This window comes from Bombus affinis, chromosome 9 (genome assembly GCF_024516045.1).
Source record: "Bombus affinis isolate iyBomAffi1 chromosome 9, iyBomAffi1.2, whole genome shotgun sequence".
Classification (NCBI taxonomy): Eukaryota; Metazoa; Arthropoda; class Insecta; order Hymenoptera; family Apidae; genus Bombus; species Bombus affinis.
Genome location: NC_066352.1, coordinates 4,135,345 through 4,148,519, shown reverse-complemented (window position 1 = coordinate 4,148,519; position 13,175 = coordinate 4,135,345). Strand labels below are relative to the sequence as shown.

The following is a 13,175-nucleotide window of genomic DNA, read 5'->3' as shown; positions in this document are numbered from 1 at the left end:
CTCGCTCAAATCGTCAAATTAATTACGATACAATGAAAACTAAAGCTAACTAAAATTCGAAAGATTTTAATATTAAACTCGGGTGAAGATGTTCATAGGATTGAGAATCTTTTGGTTTGGCGAAAATCTTTGGCGAAAAAGGATAATTTACAGAAAAATGTAGTCGATCCAAGACTGTCTTTCAAAGAGGCTCGCATTAACGCAATCAATTTGACGCGAAAGGAATTACAGGTGGACGAAATCTCGAAATAAACTTGTACGATTGTTGATTAATTATCGAAAATGGCTCGCGAGTGCATCTCGAATTTGAAGCGTTTTAACGGTTAAATACGCTGGCTTTTTCATCTGTAAAAACGGTACACGGAAGCGAGTGCATCGAGCTTCTCACACCGATACAACACCGTGTAATTCCGTTGAACTGTTGCACACAGAGATTTGCGCCGCGTGCGCGTTGAACTGAATGACTGACGTACTCGATAGAGCACGTGGTGGCCCTCCCTCACCCCTTCGTTCGCCCTCGTCTCTCTTTCTCTCTCTCTCTCGATCACTCTATCCCCTACCCTTCTCTTTCTCTCTCACCCTTCACTGTTTTCTCTGCGGATCGTACGCACGAAGCACGCGCACACCAGTCGGTGAAATTCACCCCCGAGTGCACTTCACCTTCCCGATTCGCGATAAACGCCTGGAATCACGCTTTCGGTACGCAAAGTGTGACTAATGGCAGTCGACGAACCGACGGAATTGGTAATGAAAGAAGATCATAAATAGGAAACGCGGTATCGATGAATATTCATCCGGTCGGGGTTGGGCCGAGGTTGGGAATCGTTTGGATTTTGACGAAGACGGTTTGACATACGCTCTATGGGTATATCAAGAGCCACGATGAATCGACTGCCTACCTTGCTTTCCTTTTCATCGATTCTACCTATGAATTCGTGACAAATTGACGATCAGAGAATCTTTAACGTGCATAAATTGCTTTGTTTTGTTGTGTGTCTGTACGTCGACCTTAATTGAACGATTGTGTGTTCAAGGAAAAGGGTATAAATGAATTTGTTTGAGAAATTGATATTCTGTACGTATAATTTTTCAGTATATATCCTATCTGTTTTCTTGTATTCGTATGTAATGTATCCGTGCAAAGAGTAACTCGAAATTATTCTTTATTTATCTGATAGAGAACAGTACTTCGTTAATACATCATATTATTCGGAAGTTTTACTAACAGGTTAATATTTCAACGAATGAATTAAAAACGCACTGTTACTTTACTATTATGGTATATTATAATCAAGCAATACCTTATCAGAGACCGTAAAGCGGCTGTTTTTTAAAGCGCAGTATAACACTATGATATTTTATTAAGGTAGACTGCTGCGATGCAAGCCTCTCCTAAACTGCATTCCGTCGCGTTAAAATCCTCGTAAAGTCTTCCCACGGACTCTTAAAATAACATTCCATTGTTATATACCATCTAGAAGATCCTTCTACGAAATCGTCTCATTTTCTACTAACATTCCACCAAACTATATAATGTACCAAATATCGCTCTATTAAAATACATATACGAAATTCTCCACAATATAACGAAACGCGTGTCAATTAAAAATTCATTACAAAATTCATCTATACCATATATCGTTCGCATAACTCCTCTCCGCGTTTGCAAGTCTACGGATTTGCCCTATTTTTCAGTAACATTCTACAAAACCATACGCTTTACAAAATTCCGCTTCGTCCAAGAAGCGTACGTAAAATTCAACATAAGAGAATGTATTTCGGTGGACAAAAATTCATCATCATACATCCGAATCTTTGAAAGTCTGGTTGGAAGCAGATTACCAACTGGAAAAAATCGAACCGCGCCTAATTCCACCGTCAGCAAGGGGGTCTCGAGTTTCGCGGCTGTTGCAGCCCTCGAGAAAAAAAGGACACAAAGTGGTCAAACCCTTGAGCGACGGTTTACGGATCGGAGTCTTGTAAGAACCTCTCGCGGGCCACGAGAAGGGTGCATAATGCGAGCGGCACGAGGGCGGGAGAACCGAGTCCTTTAAACAAAGGCGAAAACACTTAAAAGCTTCGTTGCCGGTGGTGAGAAGGTAAGCGCGCGCGCGCGCGCGAACACCAGAAAGGAGTGATAAAAACACCGCTAAGAGTTCAATAAGTATCCTGCTTAGGGCCAATAATGCTGCCACCCCTTTTCCACCCTCGTCCGCCCCAGCTACCACTTTGCACTGGCTGCTCTGGTATTCCTGTTTCGAAGGAAATCGTTCGCTTCAGCCCGAGTTGTAATCTCGAAGCTCGATAATCCAACCGCCCTCCCCCCGCCATTCTTTTTTCTCTCCCCTTCGCCGATTCTCGAAGGGTAACCGGAACAACCCCTTACCACCGAACGCGGCAACGACGCCTTTTCACGGATAAGAATTTGCTTCGCGGACAATGTCTTTATTGAGAAGCCATCGCGCGCGACAGGGATGATTTTTATTATTCCCCGATTAAGGGGTGGAAGTCGGTAGATGACGGGATGCTACGCTGGCCCCGGATGATAATGAGGAGTAAATAATGCGACAATGTAGCCGAGGAAAGGAATAGTTCGATTATCTTCGCTGGAGATGAATCGTTGGCAGGCTCGTGCTATCGAGGGACTGGGTTTATGGTTACCAAGCGAGGAAATCAATTGATAGGGATGAAAGAGACGTTGTTTTGCACGATGAATTTCAGACCATTTATTTAGAAAGGGGATAGCTTCCGTGATCTTCGTTTTTCTTTCTTTTAATTTATATACAAGGCATTTCGGAATTAATGGTATATAATCTGTACGAAGGAATTTGTCGTAAAGATGAGGCACATTTCTTGCTGCAAACTTTAGTTTTGAGCAAATCGATGTTGCTTACGCTTCTTCGACGATTTTTAAGTAGAGACCAGCGATGTGTAACGTACAATCTTCTAATACGTAATATACAACTTCTTTGAAAGTTAGAACACGTTTCCAAAGGAATTATCTATTCCTAACTCGCAATAAAATGAAATTGGTTTCCTCAAAATTTTTCTAGAAATAAAAAGAAAACTGTCTAAACAATTAATGGTCGGTAATAAGGAATTTTCTTACAATTAGAACATCACAATCGACCATTGTTTAACAGCTATTCTTATCGGCAGAGCATCTTATAGAAATCAGAATGGAAATCAGCTAAATGCTTTCTACCGCGGCGACTGGCGTATTTGAGTTATAAATATCACGAAGTCATCATTTTATATCGGGGACATTCGAGACCAACATTTTTCGATTGTTTACGGTATCGGCCACAAAAACCGGATTCCTTTGATCTGTCTCCGACGAAACATATAGTTATTACAAAAAAAAAGAAAAGAAAAAGGAGGGATAAGAAAGAAGAAGACGAGAATTTTTCTTGAAACGTAGTTGTAAAATTCTCGACTCGAACTTTATTTATTATCTCTAAAAATCCCAAGTAATATTTGCAGTAAATATTTCTCTGGAATTTGAAACGTTTTCTTTTCTCCGATTACACGTATACATACAGTTATTTCTTAGAACAGACAGATAGCACTTTTGAAAGACGAAGGAATTTTGTTTTTCGTTATTACCGACTTGGATTCGATATTACTTTCTAACGAATATTGGAGCAAACACGTTACGTATCTGTACGATTCAATCATAAATTTGTCATACAGCGGAGGCAAACGATTCGTTGATGACGTTCAAGATCATTTGCTTTTCATCCATAGAGGACACAGCGATAAATAAATTTATTATCGTACCGTAAATTTCAAACACCTTGAGTGACGGTCGATATGGCGCTTTCACATTTTGGAAAAATCACGGCCGGTATCATAAGAAATTGATAGCGTTGCCACATAACTGAGATAAAAGGGCAAAGATTGCTAAATCAGTGATCACATGCTAGATAACGATCCAGTTTAATATGCAGTTACGAATCAGTATCAATTCAACGCTTATGCGTCGTTTCACTGGAATCAAGTGGTAGTGAGAAAAATAAATATTTTACTTAAGCCCGTTGCGAAATAAACCTGATGGAATTAAGTATCGTATTCAACAGAATAATTTAGTAAATTATATAGACAGTTACAGATCGTATCCAACAATACTCACTCTAGAACTCACTCCGGAATTGTAATCAACTTCTAAACGCTACGCTGTATCAAATATATTATCTGAAGATTGTATTTCGTACTCTTAAGTGGTACTCGTAACTTTTATTTATTAAATCGTTTTGTTATACAAATTAATCTTATTACTTTATGGTGTACACATACTCTTTTGTTCAGATTTTTTACAGTTCAAAATACGAGTTATGCGCATCTTAATTGTAGTTTTTCACCGTATGATCAACACTTGTATTAGGTTACAATACATTTGCAAATAGAATACGTACCTTGTTACTTTCCTCCTTTGTTACCTTTGACTTCGATCTGGCTTACTTATTACAGATAATAAAACCTTGTGATAGAATACAGCGAATTTATCGTCGAACAAAGAAAATCGAACGCAAAGGAAAAATTATAGTTTTCATTTAACATCAGTAATTTTAGAAATTATATTAAAAAGTTCGTGCAAGAAAAATCCTTTGATAAATATATTTGATCACTCACAAAGAACAGACAAACAAAATACTTGGCGCATTTTCATCCTAATCGAACAAGCAATTTATTATCTGGAATACCGAGTATAAAAAGAATTCTCGTTTTTGTCACCGGTAATCTTCTGAATTAAAAAAGAAAATCTTCCAACCGAGAATACCACGACAGATACATTTGGTCATGCACGAAGACTTCAGAGCATACCGAATTACCTTAACGCCTCGCGTAATTTCATTTAAGTCGGTGTAATTCTTATTTGAACGAATTTACCACGGATCAGGATGGTAATTAACTCCCCGCAAGTTCGTTTGGCGGGGCGTCGCGGATGATTGACAGGGTTGTTCGCGACACGACGCAGCCATGTCTTTGATCTGTTCCGGGGAAAAGAATCGCGAGATCAAGGACAGGTCGTCCTAGGAGGAAAAGGGTTCGCAATTAGACCGCTAACGACTTTGTTTCTCGGTTTCGCGGCACGTTTCACGCGAGGCGAAGAGTCTGGTACCGTGGGGAGATGAAAGAGAGACAACGCGCCGCCGATGCCAACACAAATACGCTCGGCGAGTGTTTCAAAACACGTTGGCTAATGTACCCAGAGCGATAGATCAAGAAATAACCGAGAACGCTATTCGCACTTATGCTAGGCCGGACGATCTTTTGCGGCGACCAGACTTCCTGCTTCGCCAGGGCGGCCTCTTCAGCACGGCTCGGTGAAGGGTGTTATTTTTCTCGCTCAAGTATTTTAGACAAACTATCATCAACATGTGTCTTCTCTTTCTCTCTTTCCTTTCTGATGTTTGTTTCCATCGATAGCTGAACGGCGAAGATGTGGAAATTCTTTTCGAAATATTTCTTCAGTGTCTTTGTACAAATGGTTGACTTTTTCTTTTTATTGTATTTGTCAGTTTGATTAAAAGAAGTACGCGTTATGTATTTGGACTTGTTTAGCAGTGAAGTGAAATGATAAAAAAAAAAAAATGATAAACATGTAAATCGTTCTGCACTTTATTTTATTTATTATTTTAGCTTTATTTATATTATTATAATAATTTGTACAAAACTTTTAACACAAATTCATTGATATATCTTATTACAATCAGAGTTAATATTTCAGAATTGTTTTACTAGCTACGATAAATTAACCGTTCATTTACTTATACTATACGTCTCAATTAACGAAAACTAATCGTCATCTTGACAAGCCGTTCATTCGTAACGAATTTCTTTAGTTTCACAATCCTCCAGATTTACTAAGAACACATTATTACTCCGAAACTATATAATATAATCATATTATACATTATGTATATTCATTAGTATCGTTAATTTTTTCGAACAACACGTAAGATCTCAAATTTGTTTTAAAACCACGGTGTCTTAAAACTTTTCCTAAAACTATTTCTCCAAATATCTATAAGTATAAATCTCATCACTATTTCCTTACAATTTGCGTTCCCCGACACCAATTGTAGGAATCAACGAGTTACACGAAACTTCCCTCGAGAACAAATCCAATCACTTCATTCATTAATATCATCAATCTTTTCCAAGTCCAAATAGTCTCAGAAGTCCAAGTCTCACATTTGCCTATGGGCTTTCTCAGAACTTTTGCAAAATCTCCAAATATCTCACAAAAGGTATAAATCTACTGTACCCACAATATATATCTACCAATATCCTTTTACGATAGACACCGAAATCAATATGAGCAGTAGGAATCGACGAAATACACGAAACCACGTGAACATCGACAAGCTTTCTTAATCCGAACGAGTGACATTAAATCGAGCCAAAATCAAAAAATCTCCAAAATGGCAAATATTCGAGTGGCGTGATCCTTCGGCGGTTTTTATCGATAATTGCGATCGCCGGCGATCACGTGGACCGCGAAGCCATCGCGGAGACATCGACGACGCGGCCATGTCGTTTCTAACGCCAGTAGGCCGAGCATTCCCGCCACGATGTTACGGTATTTGTCCTGATACGAAGATTTGCTGATAATTGCCGCGATAAGGGGCAATCGAGTGCGCAATACGCGCCGCGACAAACAATCGCCGCGAACGGGACGACGAATTTTATCGCCTCTCTCCGTGCGAGAGCGCACGAACGCACGAGCGTATTCGCTCGCTCGCTCGCTCGCTCGTTCGCCGCTCATCGTGAAATCGACTGTTGTGAAACGGATTAGAGACCGACTGACAGATCGGTGGGTGGATGGAGAAACCGAGGCTTTCACGATTACGTAATAGTCCTCGGGAAAATCTCGCCGCGCCTCTGTACCGTCACGATCCAGCGTTTCACAGAAACACGTCGCATTTCGATGCAACTTTCGTTCGAACGCGGCATCTCTCGATCGAATGAATTTGAACTGAACCCCTTCGAATCTACAATTTGTCATTTGTACACTTGCTCGCGCGAAGAAAGGGAGGAATATTATACGGTGGAGGTTTTCTGATGCATTTGAAAGATTCTTAAAATTTTACGAAGATTTTAGAGTTGAAAAGAAGGAAAGTAATTTACTTTCTTTGATATGTATGTAGTGTATAATTAAGCTTTCTATATATAAACTGTCGTGTAGATTTAAGATTCTTTAAATTCAATTGTATTAGTAATAAACTTAGATACACACAGTGTCCAATTGAAAAAATGATTAAGCGTAGAAAATATATTTAACACGATTTCTCGTACTATATTAGAAACATACGGGTGAGGTGTTAATTATTTACAATTTCTAAAAGTAAAGAAATTAATCTCTTGTTATTTATATAGAATGCAAGTACTTATTGGCTACTAGTTAACAATAATTTGTATAAAAAATTTCTTCAAGACTACAAAGTATTCCTCCTAGGCTGGATTTCGATCGTTTTCTTATCATATCAGCACGAGTCGTTAAATAGGTAAACAATTTGCGGATGGCATCGTAAATTTAGATTTCACCAAGGTATATAAAAAATCGATATCATTGTCACCCTCGTTGTTTGTTCCGGTGTTCTCATTAATACCATACTATCGCAAATAATCCTCCAATTCTTATTAACAGCATTACAATCTACTTTTGGAACGTCTTAATTTCCTTCCCACCAACTTCTAAATTCCTTCACTTTATCGATAAGAAGTTTCGTACGCGATTAATTTCACGCGTCGAGAGAATTTCATTTTGTATCGCGAGCGTGGCTCATACGTCGATGTTCGTACCATGGTTTACCATGAAAACCGATGAATTTCGCGTTTAGTGGTTTTGGAACATACTGTCAGAGGATGGGTACGGGTGAACTCTGACAAAAACCGGCGAATATTTGCACTCGAGCGAAAATGACGCGAGTCAGAGGCGCTGCCTGAAACAGCCAATATCGTTAGATATTCATTCCGTAAGTTTCAAGTAGAACAAAATATAGGGACTAAACCTAGAATAGTTCCCCACCCTATTCTCGCTTTTTTTCCATCCTCTTCTCCCCATTTTCAGGCTGACCAACTTGCAAGCCCGCTCTCTTATCTATGTAACCCGTGAAATTGCGTTCGCAATGAGAACGACGCATATGTTTCGGTGAGGTTCGTTGAATCAACCTCGACTCCGATACGAATGCTTTCTTTCCCCTTACGTTAAGGGATGTTTCTCTCGCTTGGTCATCCAAGGTTGTTTCTTCGTAAAGAAACACGAACCAGACTTGATTTTTTCTTTTCTTTCTCAAGTTCTTCTTCTTACGTATCTTTTAAGTTGTTTTGAAGTATGAACGAGCGAGAGTCGCACTCGAGTCAGCGCCATCTGTCGATACGCTTCGACAACATCCTTAGAGTCTGTTCTCAATGACGTTGGAGCGGCTGATAAGGTCGTGGTAATGACGGCTCTTCGCGAAAGTGCTCTTTATTATTTATCGCGCTTGCACGTCGTCGAAACGATACGATCGTTTGTCAACAGATTATCGTTCCAAACTTGCCATCTTTTCTAGTCGACGCTTTATCGTTTAACAATAAAGAGGTATCATAATTTTTCTGAGTAACCGCCTCGATATTCCACGCAATTGTACTATTTCAGGAATTCTCTAACCGTCGATTGTCATTCGCTACGATGTTAACAAATAATTTTCACGCTCTTACTTCCATATTCTAGAACTTTACATATGAATTTTCTATAAATCACCATGAAGTTTCTTTCACGAGCTCCGTGGGTCTTTCGCTTGCGTTACAAATTCAAATCGTACATCACCAGCGAACGCGTTAATATTCTTTCATAACTTAAACTGCCTTCGCGAAAGCATACACCTCGTGCAAAAACTTGCAAGTTCGATCCGAGAGAGCAATAAAATTCCTGATTATACGTAACGCTTAACGTTTGAAGAAAAAAAGAAGAAGAAAGAAAAAAATGTACAGCCAAATGGTATTCAGTGTCATAATAGTGTACGGTTCACGATGTTCTCGTCCGCGAGATCGATCACGCGGTGATTCTTCCTATAAGTATCGCGCCATTCGTCATGGAAGCATTAAATTCCCATTAAAAATAGGTCTGAAAGCAGCTAATTTCCCGGGCGGTCGAGACAATTACAAATAAGGAGAGAGAACTCGCGCGCGCACAGGGGACTGCATGTGCGCGCTCGATAAAGGAAAAAAGAGGGAGAGGAAAGACGAGCCGGATGCTCCATCATCGTCGGCTGAAACATTAATTAGAAAATCTGAATAATTAGGAACTAACTTTTACGCGATGTGTAAAACTCGTTTCTACCCCTTCCCCCCTCACGCCCCCTTCTCTCTTCTCGTGCACATGCACGATCTCGTATACAGCACGTTCGCGAACGTCGGTATGGGTGCGCGTCGTCGAAGTGGACGGGGGAAGACCGCTTTCCTCTGCCTCTGGCTCAACGGCAGCGGTTAAAACCCCCTACCACTTTCTCTCTACTCCTGCACCTTTACCCTTGCTCCGTACACTTTTAAAAAGGGTTTTCCAGTTCGAACAGATCGATCGCGACCCCCTGCTCCCTCCCTTCCTCTCCTTTCATCCCTGAGATGCGTATCTGGTCACGGCGGCCCGCTGATTATATCGTAATTACGGTTTTAAGTATATTTCATCGAGCACGCGAGCCACGAACATCGGGGGTGGAAAGCCGGAACAGCCACTGGAAGAGAGACAGTTAAAGTCGTGCCCCATTCGATTTAATAGCGATTGTATAGGTATCGTTGTATCGTGGAAATGGTGGAGTACCGATAGTAACGCGAGACTCTGTTTCTTAACTCTGCTAAGTTCTTTGAATTATTTTACAGGATCGACTGCTTTATTCTTCGTAAATGTTGTCGTTTTGCAAGAACAATAGAATAGAATTATTTCTATGCACGATATTTTGTTCCATTTGCGTGTTAGAGTTTCTTTTTTTTTTTTTTTTTTTTAGAATATCTAAGGTCTGTTTGTTTACTAAAACAAAAGTAAGAAAAATTCAAGAACTGTGGCATAACTACTCTGTATTTGGAATTGCGCGTCTCTTTCATCGGAACAGTCTTCGTATTAATAACGACGACTACTTTTAAATATTATACATTCATTAACTTCCAAAGTCATTTTGTCTAAACACACGAGAATGCAACAGATATGTCAATAGTATTATTCAACCGATTTCATGGACGCACCGTATGCGTCAAATTGTCACTGCTTCTTTTATTCTTTCCAAATTTCGAAATTTTATTTGTATCTTTATTCCTGCAAGGTTTGGAATACGCAACAAGTAGTAAAACCTAAATACGCGGAATATTAAATCCTTGTAGAAAAAAATATTTAAAGAGTATCGGCATTCTGATAATATCTGCTGAAATATAATTTTTATTTCGAACAATGTGGATACCAGAGGAACAATTATAAGGTTTTCTTTCAGTCCGCCAGGGTAAAACCATCGATAGGCAATCTTTTCTTATCAGGTCACCGAAGATTTATAGAAACGAACCGCAATGGCGTACTGTCATGACTTAGCACCGTACACGAACCATGATCTAGAGCGAGATATATGCGTGGTCGCGCGCGCGGGCGCACGATGGTGTGAACGTGGCCACGGCGGCCATAAGAGGAACTGGAAGCACTAACTGGAATTATCGCTTATAACCGTGACGAACGCGAGCTGGGGAATTACACGCTCGATCCGCGCGAGTGATGTATGGGGAAATATAGGGAGTTTTTGGCTTGATTTACACTAGCGCCCGTGTAGTGGCCCAGTCACAGCGTGGTTCAAGTGTTATTGGATGTTGGCGACGCGTGACTGCAACGTAGATATTAGCGAGCTGGCTTGATAAAATTAATGACCCGAGTAAAACGTATCCATACGATCGGATGATTAGGATAAAAATCAATTTCTCCTGTTCCGCGGTCTCCGCATATATATATGCATACACAGTTCCAAATGGAGCAAAAACCCCATTTCTCTTTGCAGTTATCAACCTGCCAGATCGTTTTTTTTTTCGACTTTCCTTACAGATTTATCATTTAATGCCACGTAACTTACCATTTAATGCTCTCGTATTAGTACACTCTATGTTCTTCAAGGGATTTCATACGGTATCGCAGAGTAACCCTTAAAAGTACCAGGGCGAGCCGTGCCACGTCGTTGAGATCCATCGTGAAACCCCTTAAATTTTAGATCGCTTTTAAACGGGCACTGAGCGCAACGCAAAAGGTAATCAGGTTTCGAGTTCGCCTAGCTTCTCCGACCGACTCCTCCTCGTAAAACAAGAAAAACCGAGTGTGCGTTTGAGGATAAAGAAAACGTCACCAGAGTACGAAGCGTCCATCTTCCTTGCGTTACGCGTACGACGAACTTGTCCGCAGGTGGAGGAAGGACACAAACGAAGGGGAGTATGGCGGGTGGGGATGGGAAAACCATGGCGTCTCTCGAAATTAATTTTTTTTGCTGGCCGAGATAAAAACCTAACGAAGCCGCGGCGCGCTTTATTACGCGAAAGCGAACGACGGAAGAGGTGGAGAGCGCGAGGGTGAGAGAGAGAAAGGTGGAGGGACGCGTGTATTCAGGGACGAGGAAAAGGACAGAGACGGAGATACGGAAAAGGGGGATTGATATAGGTGTTCCTGGTGGCGATGGCGGAGCAACGGGAGGGTAGGGGTGGCTGAGACACAAATACGCTGAAAATTAGATTCATAACTTTTCTGCTGCGCTTTCGCGGCGGAACGACTAAAGGCTGGCCAGGCTAGTTAAAAATTCTGTGTGCCCGCGAATATCAATCCCTACCCACCTCGAAGCTGGGGGCTTCCAGCCTCATACACGGCAAGAGATCACCTACGACCCCACTTTTTCACCCCTCATCACCCCCCCGTATATCCTACACGGTTATAGCCCTCCGACTCGGCTTGTGTGCCTTTCCTCCGCGCCACGTACACGCCTCCATCGTCCAGACGGACGACCAGGAATTATCTCCGTTTTTCCGCAAACGCGATTAACCAGAAACGTCGGTCAGCAAGCCCTCCGGGATCCTCTCAACCAGAGGGTGCTGCCGCTGCTGCTGGCTCTTCTTCGGCTTTCGACTCGACTCGGCTCGGCTCGACTCCGTCGATTGATAATTCACGATTAATCCGCTACGAGAGCCGGCCTCTCCTCACCGTGGTCTCCGCAACCCTGTTTCCACCCCTGGGTAGACTTCACGGCAAATTCCACGGTGGCTCGTAATTTCGTTGCGCCGCGAATTTGAAAACGTTCGCGATAGGATGAAGACGCGCAGGTTTCTCTTTTAGCGTTCTCTTTGGCGTTTGAGGAGTTTCATGCCTGAATGGAAATATGGGTTCGTGCAGCGAGGGCGAGAGCGAAGACATCGACGATGAGTGGCGATTATACGTATTTTGGATTTTAATGAATATTGGCAAATGTTATTTTTGCTGGTCGTTTGTTTGTTTTACTTTATTAATATAGTATAAATTGTATAAAATATAATTGTATAATATAGTATAAAATTAATATGGTATAAAATTGTCACGAGATTCTCATTTCTGATTTCGTCACGAGCATCCATTTAACATTTGAATTACCTTTACCACTACTAAGCCTAATTATTGTATTCCGTTCTAAGTGATCCATTTTCGTTCTTAAAACTTCTATTTTGAACCGTATTAGAATCAAGTTTTTCACCTACTTCTTTTCATACATACGAATATTAAGATTCGTCAGAATAATGAATGAAAACATTCATTAAATTTGCGTACAAGCTACGTAGTCGGAATAGATTTATATCGTATAAATACAAGAAAATGAAATTTTTCAATTTGGATTGGAAGATCCGATATTATAGAAGCGTTAAAAAATCGCGAAATGTAATCAATCACAGAACACAATTCTCATTAATAATCCGAAAGCACCGATTAGCGAATGACTCCCTAACGTTCAACCCCGAGCAAACAAGCTCGATATTCGAACCCTTCCACGGCTGACCAATAACTTATTCGCCAAATATTTACTGATAGCCTCGAGCAGGCTGGACAACGTTATCGCCAACGGAAAGACGGCCGCGCGAAATAACACGAAACAGCCGCGATTTCGCTTGTCTCATTGGCGCGAGACAACTACAAGTTTTCGGCGGGTGCG

The 13,175-nt window shown here is 41.0% G+C and overlaps 1 protein-coding gene across 6 annotated transcripts in view; it reads left to right on the top strand.

Moving 5' to 3' along the window:
* LOC126920433 (homeobox protein cut) overlaps nt 1–13,175 on the top strand; it is a 168,468-nt gene that overhangs the window by 77,822 nt on the left and 77,471 nt on the right. The gene's annotated exons all lie outside the window — the stretch shown is intronic.